Raw genomic sequence first — 13,353 nt, forward strand, 5'->3', positions numbered from 1 at the left:
ACCTAAGAAAATATTTACTTATTTTTTGACTTGGATCGATAATGGTTGTTAATTAACTTTAATTAGGTTCTCAACATAGGAGGCAATGCCGGTAGACTAATATTCCTATCTTTAGGTCTTGAAAGAAAGGTCTAGTATTATAATGAGTATTTTATCAATAGATATATCTTTCATACAAAAGAGTGGGGTTTATGTAATGGGTTCAACTGTCAATGAATTTGAAGTCGATTATTATGGAAATATACTTGAGGTTATTATTGTTGGTATGATATCAATAGAGGAATTAAAATATATCATCATTGTGGTATGGTCGAAGTAAATAAAAGATGATGACTTCGTAACATCAATGATGTTTTTGTATTTTTCAAATAATGCCAATAAGTGTATTATACATACACTCCTTCATTTAAAAAGGATCATAATAAAATTGATTGGTTATCTATTGTGAAAACCAAACCTAGGAGTCATGTCAAAATTGAAGTTATTAAAGATAGTAAGAATGAAGTATCTAAGGGAGATGATGTATTCTAAATGGGTGATCTAGTTGTTCCATATCAAGTTATTGTATCTCCTAAGTTAGAAAATACAAAGTTTCATGTTGATGAGAATACTTATGTTGATGTTGATATTAACAAGTTAAATGATATATTAAGTACTAATGGACATATTGAAGTAGATGACGATGAAGAGAACAACCAGATTGAATTCAACAAAGAAGATGATGAAAACGAAGTGAAGGATTCCGATTAAAGGGTGTTGCATTGATATAAAAAAAAACTACTTTGTAATACATTATATATTTTTTTTATATTTGTTGTGGTTGTGAGTTTAATGTTGGTAATTGTTGGCTTTAAAATGTTTGGTGTTATTGATGTTGTGTATTTATGTTAGATAAAGGATCATATCAAGCCAAAAATAAAAAAAATAATGATGGAATCCCTGATGAAATTGCAATTTTGTCAAAAACAAATCAAATAGATTTCAGAAATGGTGATGGAATCATTGATTGACGTGTAATTGCATCGAAAAATTTTAGTAGGTTTAGAAATGGTGATGGAATAACCAATAGAAATGTCATCAGTAATAGTGATAGAATTACATATGAAATTAAAAAATATTAAAAAAAAATTAATTATTTGTCGGTGATTTTGTCTGCATATGATGATGTGTTAAGTCGCCAATGGAATCGCCAATGAAATTTTCATCAATGATTTTAGGTTATAACCCGATCTCTTTTTCTTTCTTTTTCATCTCATTTGCGAAACAAAAACAAACTTTCAAACCATTGCCCCTCTCTCCATTTTCATTCTCTATATTTGCCCTCTTTTTTACTTCTCATTAGTCTCCCCTTTCTTTCTCTCTATAAAAAACCAAACCTATTGATGTTTTTCTCTTTCTCTCTCTCATCATTCTTAGCCACCTACCGCCACCCAACCCTTCTCACTCTTAATCTCTTCAGGGCTAGTCTCCTCTAGAGTGCTTGTAGCTTCCAAGAGATTATTATTATTGTGTGTGTATACTTTTAATTTTATGTTGTTCATTACATTATTTGTAAATGTTGTTGTTGTATTTTCAATAGATTTTAAAATTTATTATTATAATTATTATTGTTATTGGCAATTGTGTTGTGCATCACATTAAAATTACATAAATATTTAAATAAAGTATAGATTGCCAAGAGAATATATGTTTTTTTCCCCAAAAATATGCTACATTACATAAACATAATTGTAAAAAAAGATAATGATGTTTAAAAACATTTAAAGTAGATGGATGATTATAAAAATTGTTATATAAAGTGTGATAAGAGAATTTTTAGCATGTATATTTTCCACTATTCATGCTTGATTTTTAAATATTTTGGATATGTTGCACAAGACAATTAGAATGTTGAATCTCTTTTTGAACTATTGACCTCGTGGGAAATTAATGTGTTTTCAAATATTAGGTTACTGAACAAGCAGAGCCCAACAGCGAAACTGAACAGAGATTCATTATGTGCTGCGAAAGAAGCTATACAATTTAGTTCCAGATGTTTGTCACCATTTTCAAATAGCTTAGATGAAGGTCTACAAAACATATGAAGAGCATATAACTCAGTTTTGTTGTTTCGAAGCCCAAAAAGCGAGTTGAAAAACAAGGATTGAACCAGCCCGAAATTCCTGCACTGCAAAGACTGTTTCGGTTTATGGCCTTTATCTCAATGCTCAGAGGTCCAAAAATTGCAAGATCAGTGTTGTTGGAAAGAAAATTTGATTCTCTACAATTTCTCCAGAAATAGAGATCTTTGAATTCGCACTTTTTCTACCTCAAATCTGGCTTGCAATGTCTGGGTAGGAAGGAATTTAATGCAGAAAAGGAAACTTTCCTCATTACTGCAGGGGTAGAACAACCACAATATAAAAGAAGAGAAATGGGGTCTGAAAAACAGAGGGGAGACACTTAGAAACCCTATAACATAGCAAAGAAAAACAGAGGAGGCGGCACCCAACAGGAACAAAAAGAACAGAGGCAAAAATATTGAAGACCGGGAGGACACCTATCTCTTCCACTGAAATTCTCTGCTTTTGAGTGATGTTCATCGTATCAAGTTTGTTTCTCTTTAATTTAACTATGGAGTAGACTTTTATTCTGGAATTTTTGATGTAACCTTACTATGAATATGTGAACAATTTCTTCGATTGAATTATTACATTAAGATGTTAAGTATTTCATTCTATGTGTAATGCTTGCGTGTATTTAGCCAACATCTGCATGATTTAGAATTCAATTTGAAATTGAGAAGTGATAATTGTTTTAGTTATTGTTTGAAATACCTTAAGAAATCTATAGGATAGAAGTTTGTAGATAGTAAAGCTGAGGTGTTTGCTGTAAGTTTTTTTTTTAAATTTTTAGTTATAGTTGGAAACTGGAGAAACTAATGAACCCAATAAAAATTGTATTTATGAGATGCTTATGCATTGGTTAGAGATGGGTCGGGATGTACTGCTTCAACTCTAGGAACATAATAGTCTTGGTCAAGGTAATCAATGCCAAAATTTGAGTCAATGGTTATAAAACAAGTTAATGAGCAAGTAACCAAATTATGAGAAGAAATGAAAACTAGATTAAAAGAAGAAAGCAGGCAAAATTGAATGGTGAAATATATGTTTTCACATTATCGTCCTCACTCTGGTCCTTTTGGCCATGGATCCCCCCCTCATCTATGTAGCAATGTTTTTATTGTTGTAAAGTAAATATTGTAATGAATATTGAATTAATAAAATTTTAATATTCAATAAATTAATAGTTTTTGGCTTTATTTGGTTTTATTGTGAATTTTTGTTGTTTTTAGATTTAATACCCATATAACAAAAAAAAAAAAACATAATAGAGTTTCTGATGAAATCACCGAAAAACAAAAATTCTGTCGGCTAAAGGATTGCTATTTTGTTTAAAAGTTATAGAATGATGACGAAGTTTTAGACTTTTCAATGGATTTAGTGACTAAATTCTATTGCAAATGTTGTCACTTAACTTATAGGCAATTTTCCGACGATATAGCAACAAAATATTCCAATTTTTGTCGGGGAGGGGCTTTAATTTTTGTTGTGAAGAAGAAGAAGAAATGGGAGGGGGATTGATGTCGGTTACATCACTTTTAAAGTTATCGGTTGAATTGCCAATAGAAAATAGTGACATAATGATTCCATATATATATATATATATATATATATATATATATATATATATATATGACATGTCATATTTATAAAGTGAAAATGGTGCTATTCGTGTCTGCCTTCACTAAATTAAATCCTGAGGTCACTCCTAGCTGCAAGAATGACTGCTTCATTCATCAGGATACGCTATTACAAAAACAACTAGATAAAGTTAAAAGGAAAAATAATGGTGTGTTGTAAATAAAAACTTGTTAACATTATAAAAATATTATTATACGTTTATTCAGAAACATATTAAAAATCAAATGGTATTTAATAAAATAACATATAAAATCTATTCTTAATCAATTTATGGATTTAATAAAGTAATATATTATTAATATTTTAAATTAATTAAATTTTAAAAAATCTAAATTTAAATTAATAAAAAACAAAAAACATAAAAGACCAGATGCGCGTGCCTAACTTGAATTAAAAAGCCAAGACATGCGTGGACCTAACTTCTCAATCCTCTATCTTCTATTGTGTATATATATATATATATAATTTCAAGTCTAATTCTATTTAATTATGTTATAAAAGAATGTGATTGGAAGGGAGAAGAAAGTTTGAAAATAAATATAACTTTATTAACTTCGTAGTTGAGGTTATACTTGATATCTTTTAATGTATTAGTTAATTACAAAGGTATTGGTTGGTCCAATCTACATTTATATAAATACATATTCATATTAAATCACACTAACATAGTTCATATTTTATTTTAACATGATTATCTTATTTATGAAGTTGTATAAAAATTTAAATACATTTTACTACTATAAAGTTGGGCTAGCGAAAAAGAGTTTTGTTGTAATTTGTATAGCTAGTGAGAGATTTGACCTCGAGCAATAAATAACTTCATTCATGTAATTTGGTCCAAGGCTTCAAGTTTTACGTCTAGTGGGTACAATCTACATTTATATAAATACATATACATATTGCATTACACTATAATAGTTCTAGTTTCTTAACAAAATTCGCTTATTTATTACTATAAAGTTAGCCTAGTGATTAAAAGTTTTGCTGTACTATATATAGATTATGTGCATGTCTAAGTAATAGAACTGACTCAAATAATAAATAACTTTATTCAAGTAATTTGGTCCAATTATACAAGTTGTAGGCATGATGGTTAGCACGTACCCCAAAGATTAGATAGGAACTAGTAGGGGTGGCACTACACCACATATTAATGTTTTTTTTTTACATAAAAATATAAAAAAATATTAATATTTAAGAGCATTAGGTTTATTTATAAAACTAGACCAAAAAATCTTAGATCTGGTTGGTTGAAATGCATGATTCAAGAATAATATTTATAATATTAATTATAATACAAATAGTAATATTTATAATACAAATTAATAATACTATTTTTAATAATAATAATAATAATATTAAACTTGTTTGATTCAAGTTTTTATAGTTTTTTATCCCTTAAAATCAAATTTATGGTTTTTCTTCTATAGTAATAATGTTTTTTTAAAAAATTATTAAAGATAATGATAACAATAATAATAACAATATAAATAATACTAATGATTATAAACTTGAATCTGACACCTCAGCCAAACCCAAGTTTCTAGGGTATGGTTCTTCGAATAATAATAATATTATTAAAATTGTCTTACTCAAGTTTTTATAGTTTTTAATCCCTTCAAATCAAATTTATGATTTTTCTTAAATAGTAATAATATTTATTTTTCAAATTCAATAATGATAAAAATAATAACAATATTAAGAATAAGAATAACACTAATAATCATAATAATAATAATAACAACAATAATTTTTAATTTTACCATTCAAATCAAATCTATGATTTTTTTTCAATAGTAATAATATTTTTTTTTCAAATTTATTTATAATTATATTTATAATAATGAAAATAATAATATTAATAATATTAATAATAATATTAAACATGTCTGACCCAAGTTCTTATAGTTTTTAATTTTACCGTTCAAATCAAATTTATGGTTGTTTTTCAAAATTAATAATATGTTTTTCAAATTTATTAATTATTATATTAGCAATATTCATTATAATAAAAATAATAATATTTTTAATATTAATAATAATATTAAACTTGCATGTAACAACCCGGCGCAATTTGCCATATATTGTCCGTTTTGGGCCTTACCGCCCTCACGGTTTTGTTCCTGGTGACACGAGCTCACTTCTGAGCCTGACGCCCCAAAACGCGTATAACAAGTTGGCAACCAGCACTCTTATAAGGCCAGTTAGCACTCCATCACCCGCCGATGTGGGATATTACAATCCACCCCCCTTAAGGAGCTCAACGACCTCGTCGGCACAACCGGACAACCAGTGAGGCCGGCTCTGATACCAAATGTAACAGCCCTGCCCAACTTGCCATATATTGTCCGCTTTGGGCCTTACCGACCTCAAGGTTTTGTTTCTGGTGACGCGGGCCCACTTCTGAGCCTGACGCCCCAAAATGCGTATGACAAGTTGACAACCAACACTCTTATAAGGTCAGCTACCACTCCCTTACCCCCCGATGTGGGGTATTACATTGCATCACCCAAGTTTAAATGGGTCTGCCTGCAACGCTAGCCTCAAGAGCCTTGGGTCTAGCTATAACACCAGATCGAAGAGCCTTGGATGTGGATTTGGTTGCAAAGCCGTATCATAAAAGTATGATAACTAAATAGAAAAAGAAATAATGAAATAAAAAAAAGATTAATTGAAAAGGAAAAAAAAGAAAAAAAAACAAAGCAAAGAACTATTCCAATGAATAGTGCTTTGCGAGGAGGGGTACAGTAAAATCCCCTCATTAAATTACAATAATCTAATGAAAAGTAAACAAAACAAATCATGAAGTTTAATTCTCAATTAAATCGATATTAAAAGATGAAATTAGAAGAAAAAAATAAATTAAAAAAAAGAAAAAAAATATGAATCAATTGGTTAGCCTATCAAACTTGGGATCCATGTCATGAGAGTATGATAACTAAATAGAAAAAAAAATTAATATTAACTAACTAAATTTAAAAAAAAATTAATTAAAACAAAAAAATAAATAAAAAAGCAAAAACAAAACCTATAACTAATTATATTTTTTCAAATTTATTAATTATTATATTAGCAATATTCATTATAATCAAAATAATAATATTTATAATACAAATAATAATATTTTTAATATTAATAATAATATTAAACTTGCATAACCCAAGTTTAAGTGGATGTGGCTACAACATTAAATCCAAGAGCCTTGGATATGGGTCTGACGGTATGGTCGTGTCATGAAAATATCATAACTAAATAGAAAAAAATTTAATATTAAAGAATGAAATTAAACAAAAAAAAAGATTAAGGCCTCGTTTGTTTGTTGAAAAGTAGTTTTTTTCTGGAAGGTGGTTTCCTTGAAAAATAAATTCCTGAAAAGTGAATTATTTTTTGATGTTTGGTAGTATTATGAAAAATAAGTTGAAAAATATTTTCCAGTGTTTGGCTATGTCATGGAAAATAAGCTGGAAAATAAATTGTTGATATTTTTTTAAGTTTATTAAAATAATAAGGAACAAATCTTACAAATTAAAAAGTTGACTGAGAATAAAATAGAAAAAAATCTAATTTTATAAATTATTTCAAATAAAATAAATAACAATAAAAAGAATAAGAACCAAATCTGATAGATAAAAAAATTTCAATTAAGAAAATGATAGGAGAAAAGTAAATAACAATTATAAAAATGAGGATCAAAGTTGATATAAAAATCAAATTCTAAGGGATGAAACTGAAAACAAAAGATTCAAAACAAAATATATAACAATCAAAAGTTTGAGGACCAAATTTAATATAATCAGCAAATAACATGACATTTCTAAATTTTTCACAATTTCTGGAAAGTGTTTTCCGTCCAAAATAAAAGAAAAACACTGTTCTAAAAATCAAGCCAAATTTTTCTTTGACTGGAAAGTATTTTTCGTTGACCAACTTTTCTAATGATAAACAAATGCAAGAAAGTTTGGAAAGTGGTTTCCACAAAACTATTTTCCGTGAAACAAATGGGGCCTAAATGAAAAAGGAAAAACAAAGAAAAAAAAAACAAATCAAAGCACTATTCCAATGAATAGTGCTTTGTGAGAAGAGGTACAATAAAATCCTTTCATGAGAGCATGATTATCTAATGAAAAGTAAACAAAATAATTCATAAAGTTTAATTCTCAATCAAATTGATATTAAAAGATAAAATTAGATGAAAAAACTAATTAAGAAAAAAAAATCTGAATTAATTGGGTTAACCTACCAAATCAAGTTAACCCGTCAAACCTGGGATCCGTGTCCACTGTTATTAAACCTGGCCCGGCCCGACGAGTCGACTTGGGACCCGGTCGACCTGGTGGTTGGACCAGTTCGAGTTTAATAAAAGACTGGCTGTGGCAACAGCCCGGCTAAACCCGGGCGACCCGAGCAAACCCGGACGAGACCGGGTTTTTTTTTTTCAAATGTGAGATTTGAAACCCATGAGTATATATACTTTATGTTCCCAAGAAAAAAATCATGTTTTTTCAATGTGGGATAAAAAACATTTTGGTTTAAATACTTCAACTTAAAAGGATAACATAATATCTTTTTAATGTGGGATTTGAAACCCTTTCATATATATACACTATGTTCCCATGAAGAAAACCATGTTTTTTCAATGTAGGATAAAAAACTTTTTGATTTAAATATTTCAACTTAAAAGAATAATATAGTATCTTTTCAATGTGGGATTTGAAACCCTTTCATATATATACTCTATGTTCTCATGAAAAAAATCATGTTTTTTCAATGTAGGATTTGAGACCCATTAGTATATATACTCTATGTTCCCAAGAAAAAAATCATGTTTTTTCAATGTGGGATAAAAAACCTTTTGATTTAAATATTTCAACTTAAAAGGATAATATATTATCTTTTCAATGTGAGATTTGAAACCCTTTCATATATATACTCTATGTTTCCATGAAAAAAATTATGTTTTTTCAATGTGAGATTTGAAACCCATTAGTATATATACTCTATGTTTCCAAGAAAAAAGTTATGTTTTTTCAATGTGGGATAAAAAAAATTTTAAAAGCTTAACATAATATCTTTTTAACGTGGGATAAATTTTTTTAAAAAATATTCTTTTAAACTTCATAATATGTATAATCTATATTTACATAGATTTTTTCATATGAAATATTAAAACTTTATTTTTTTTAATTTTTCCGGGTTAATCCGGGTTAACCCGAGTTGACCCGGGTTGACCTATGAAATCCAGGACCTGGCCCCTTGGTCGGGTCAACCCTCTGGCCGGGTTTAATAACTATGTCTATGTCATGAGAGTATGATAACTAAACAGAAATTTTTTATTATTAATGAATTAAATCAAACAAAAAAATGATTAATTAAAAAAAAAACAATGAAAACGCGAAAATAAAAACCTATAACCAATAATTATTTTCAAATTTATAAATTATTATATAGCAATATTCATTGTAATAATAATAATAATATTTATAATAAAAATAATAATATTTTTAACATTAATAATAATATTAAACTTGTATGACCCAAGTTTAAGTGGTTATGGCTGCAACGCCATGCCTTAGAGCCTTAAGTCTGGCTACAACACCAGACCGCAGAGCCTTGAATGTAGGTCTAGCTGTAAGGTCATGTCATGAAAGTCTGATAACTAAATAGAAAAAAATTTAATATTAAAAAATGAAATTAAACAAAAAAAAAGATTAATTGAAAAGGAAAAAACAAAGAGAAAAAAACAAAGCAAATCACTATTCCAATGAATAGTGCTTTGCTAGGAGGGAACAGTAAAATCCCCTAATGAAATCACGATACTCTAATGAAAAGTAAACAAAAAAAATTATTAAGTTTAATTCTCAATCAAATAAATATTAAAAGATGAAATTAAAAGAAAAAAACTAATTAAGAAAAAGAAAAGAAATCTAAATAAATCAGGTTAACCCGTCAAACCTGGGATCCATGTCATGAGAATATGGTAACTAAATAGAAAAAAAATTAATATTAACTAACTAAATCAAATAAAAAAGATATTAATTAAAAAAAACAAAGAAAAAAGCAAAAAAAAAAAAAAAACTTATAACTAAAAGGCACTTGCCTTTCACTGTGGATTTGCATAATGCGATCTACAGTGAAACAAATATGAATAAAAATGCAAAAAAAAAAAGTATAACCAATAATATTTTTCAAATTTTATTAATTATTATATTACTAATATTCATTATAATAAAAAAAATAATATTTATAGTACAAATAATATTATTTTTAATATTAATAAGAATATTAAACTTGCATAACCCAAGTTTACTTGTGTTTGATTGCAACACCAGATCCAAGAGCCTTGGATGTGGATTTGGTTGTAAGGCTGTGTCATGAAAGTATGATAACTAAATAGAAAAAAAAAATTAATACTAAAGAATGAATTTTTTTAAAAATTAATTGAAAAGGAAAAAACAATGAAAAACAAAGCAAATCACTATTTCAATTAATAGTGCTTTGCTAGAAGGGGTACAATAAAATCCTCTAATGAGATCATGATAATCTAATGAAAAGTAAATAAAACAAATTATAAAATTTAATTCTCAATTAAATCGATATTAAAAGATGAAATTAGAAGAAAAAAAACTAATAAAAAAGAAAAGAAATATGAATCAACTATGTTAACCCGCCAAACCTGGGATCTGTGTCATGAAAATGTGATAACTAAATAGAAAAAAGATTTAATATTAACAAACTAAATCAAATAAAAACACTTAATTAAAAAATTAAATAAATAACCTAAAACAGTAATTTTTTCCACTATAAATTTCACAATACAATCTACAATACAATGCTAATATGGTTATAACATATGCCTTCATTGGATAATTTAGTTGCGTTTACAATATTCAGAATATCAATTAGCCTCCTGTAATTGGCGGAAAGACATTGATCTATAATTGATTTGCAAGCATTGGACTTACTTGATATTAATACAAAAATATATTATTCTTTTTATCTGAGCTATCTATTTGTTATTTTCTTGAATTTATGAGAATATCATTTACACAAATATATATTTTATACATAACAGTTAGCTTAGAGCTATCTATTTAAAGTCTTTTTTCTTCTTTGTCCTCCTTTTTCCTCCTCTTCTTTTCTTTCTGGTTTATCCATGGGTAAGTGAGTCGAGCTAGATTCTAGAGATCCCACATGCATAAGTTCATTGATACATTATAGCCAACAAGAAAGGATCTTAATTCTTTCAATACCACAAATTTTAATCCTCTTATGTTTTTGCAAGCGAGATGAATCATGTTTGTAAGATCTTAATCATAAACTTTAATTGGATTATTAAATTTTATTTTAAATTCATTTTGAATTGTCATATTATGTTAAAATTAATTTTTTTTAATCAAGAACTTCTCGATCATATATTTAAGTAACTTCTTGCTATCCATATTTGAATTCAAGACTTCTCTAATTTGAAATTTATGAACACAATTCATCTTATTTGAGAGGATCCAATTAATCCACACGCTAAATACTCCTTTTACTCTAAATAGGAGAAATATCTCATTTATCTTTAGGTCAAGTTCAACGATCCCTATAAGTATTATTTTGTTTTTAACTTTTAGTTAGATCTCTAATAGACCCTTCTATCATTATATACATATCAAGCAATTTTTCTCGTAAGAACTTAAAGAAGAGTAGAAAAAATGAATTTTTAATGATTGAAGATGAAGATCAACCTATGCAAATCTTTCTTTAATTTGCAGGTCTAATTATCTAATAGTAGTCAAATATTTGATTTATAATAAAAAAAAATATAATTTGAATGCTTTAGCAAAATAGTTTTAAAAAATAATTAAATTATTTTATTTTATTTTGTAAATTTTAAAATTTAATTAAATATCATTCTATTACTAATAAAGACATCATACATATTTTTTTTCTTTCTAAAATTAAATTTAAAATATTAATGTTTGCAAAATTAATGGTAGTCGTACTCACGAATATATTTGATATTTTGTTGAAAACACTCAATTAGTTTTTTGTTTTTAATTTATCTCATAAAAAAAAAACTCATTAGAGGAGGTAACAATAGGAAAAATGTGAAAATCAAGACTCTAAAATTATTAGAAATGAGTCTATAAAAAATTATAAAAAAATAAATAACAAAATAAAAAAAACATAAAAATAAAAGAATAAAAGTTAGGATAAGTCATGTGAATAGGCATAAAGCAAGTAGGTCCATGCCATTGATATATAGAAAATAATAAATTATCGAGGAAAGTTTATTTTGAAAAAATAATAAATCAATGGGCCTAAGGCATGTAGGCCCATGCCATTGAGATAGAGAAGATAATAAATTATTAAGGAAAATTTATTTTGAAAAATAATAAATAACAATGAAAAAAAATAAAAAGAAAGAAAAAAAAGTTAGGCCACATGCATGATGAAAGCAAGCTCACCAGTCAATTTGTGTGTTGAGAACACAGTTGAAATTTTATTTTTAAAAAAATTTAATTGTTTTTGCTTAAAAATATTTTTTATATATTTTTAAATTGTTTTAATGGGACAGGGTTAAAATAAGTTTTTTTAAAAAATATATTATTTTAAAATATTTCAAAACAAAAAATATTTTTTAAAAATAACTACTATCACACTCTAAAATATGAGTTCAATTCATTTCAAAATATAAAAAGAAAAAAAATAAAGCAAGGCATTCTATACAATTCTCGAACACCAATAACTAAAACAAATTTAAATTTTTAAAAATCATTTATTGTTTTTTAAGAAAACTACCAGATCTGGAGAATTAGATTTTGTCTTCTTTATTAATTGAGTTACGATGTGCGCATGCGCACCCACACACACACATATATGGGAGAGAGGCGTGTTTTAACTAGTCCACTCTAGATAGCATCACTTTCCTAGATTGAAGCTTGGAAATATGGGAGTTGATATGTACAATTAGTGTTTCTATTTCATTGTAATTCTAATGGCTCACGCTAACACTCTCCCTCAAGTTGATGCCCAACTTGTCAAGGGAGTCATGAAAAATTCTACTAGAAACTGTCTTTGTCAATATATCTACTAGATGGTCTTCTGATTTGACAAACATAAAACAGACAATCTTCTTTTCAAGGTTTTGCTTAATAAAATATATGTTTATCTCCACGTGTTTTGTTTGATCATGCTAAATAGGATTTTGTGAGATATCAATCACAACCTTATTGTCACAAAACAAGTTCATCTCCATGTTGGGACCGTAACCTATTTTCATTAGTAAACTTCTAAGCCATAGTAGTTCACAAAGCTCTTTTGCCATCCCCCTAAACTCGGCTTCAGCACTTGATCGAACCATCACTTTTTGCCCAATCTGCATCTGTGTATCCCTTAACATCTAAGTGGTTATTTTTATAGAACATCAGACCCTTTCCTAGTATGGATTTCAAGTAGGAAAGTATTTCAATCACTGCATTTGTATGTTCTTCGCAATACTTACGACATAAGCAATATTAGGGTGAGTGTGTGACAAGTAAATAAGTTTTCCCACTAGCCTTTGGCATCATTCTTTATCTGTTGGTACTTGGTCTGTGTTCTGTTAGTTTGTGATATTGAACTA

The sequence above is a fragment of the Populus nigra genome, chromosome 1 (assembly GCF_951802175.1).
Source record: "Populus nigra chromosome 1, ddPopNigr1.1, whole genome shotgun sequence".
NCBI classification, from domain to species: Eukaryota; Viridiplantae; Streptophyta; class Magnoliopsida; order Malpighiales; family Salicaceae; genus Populus; species Populus nigra.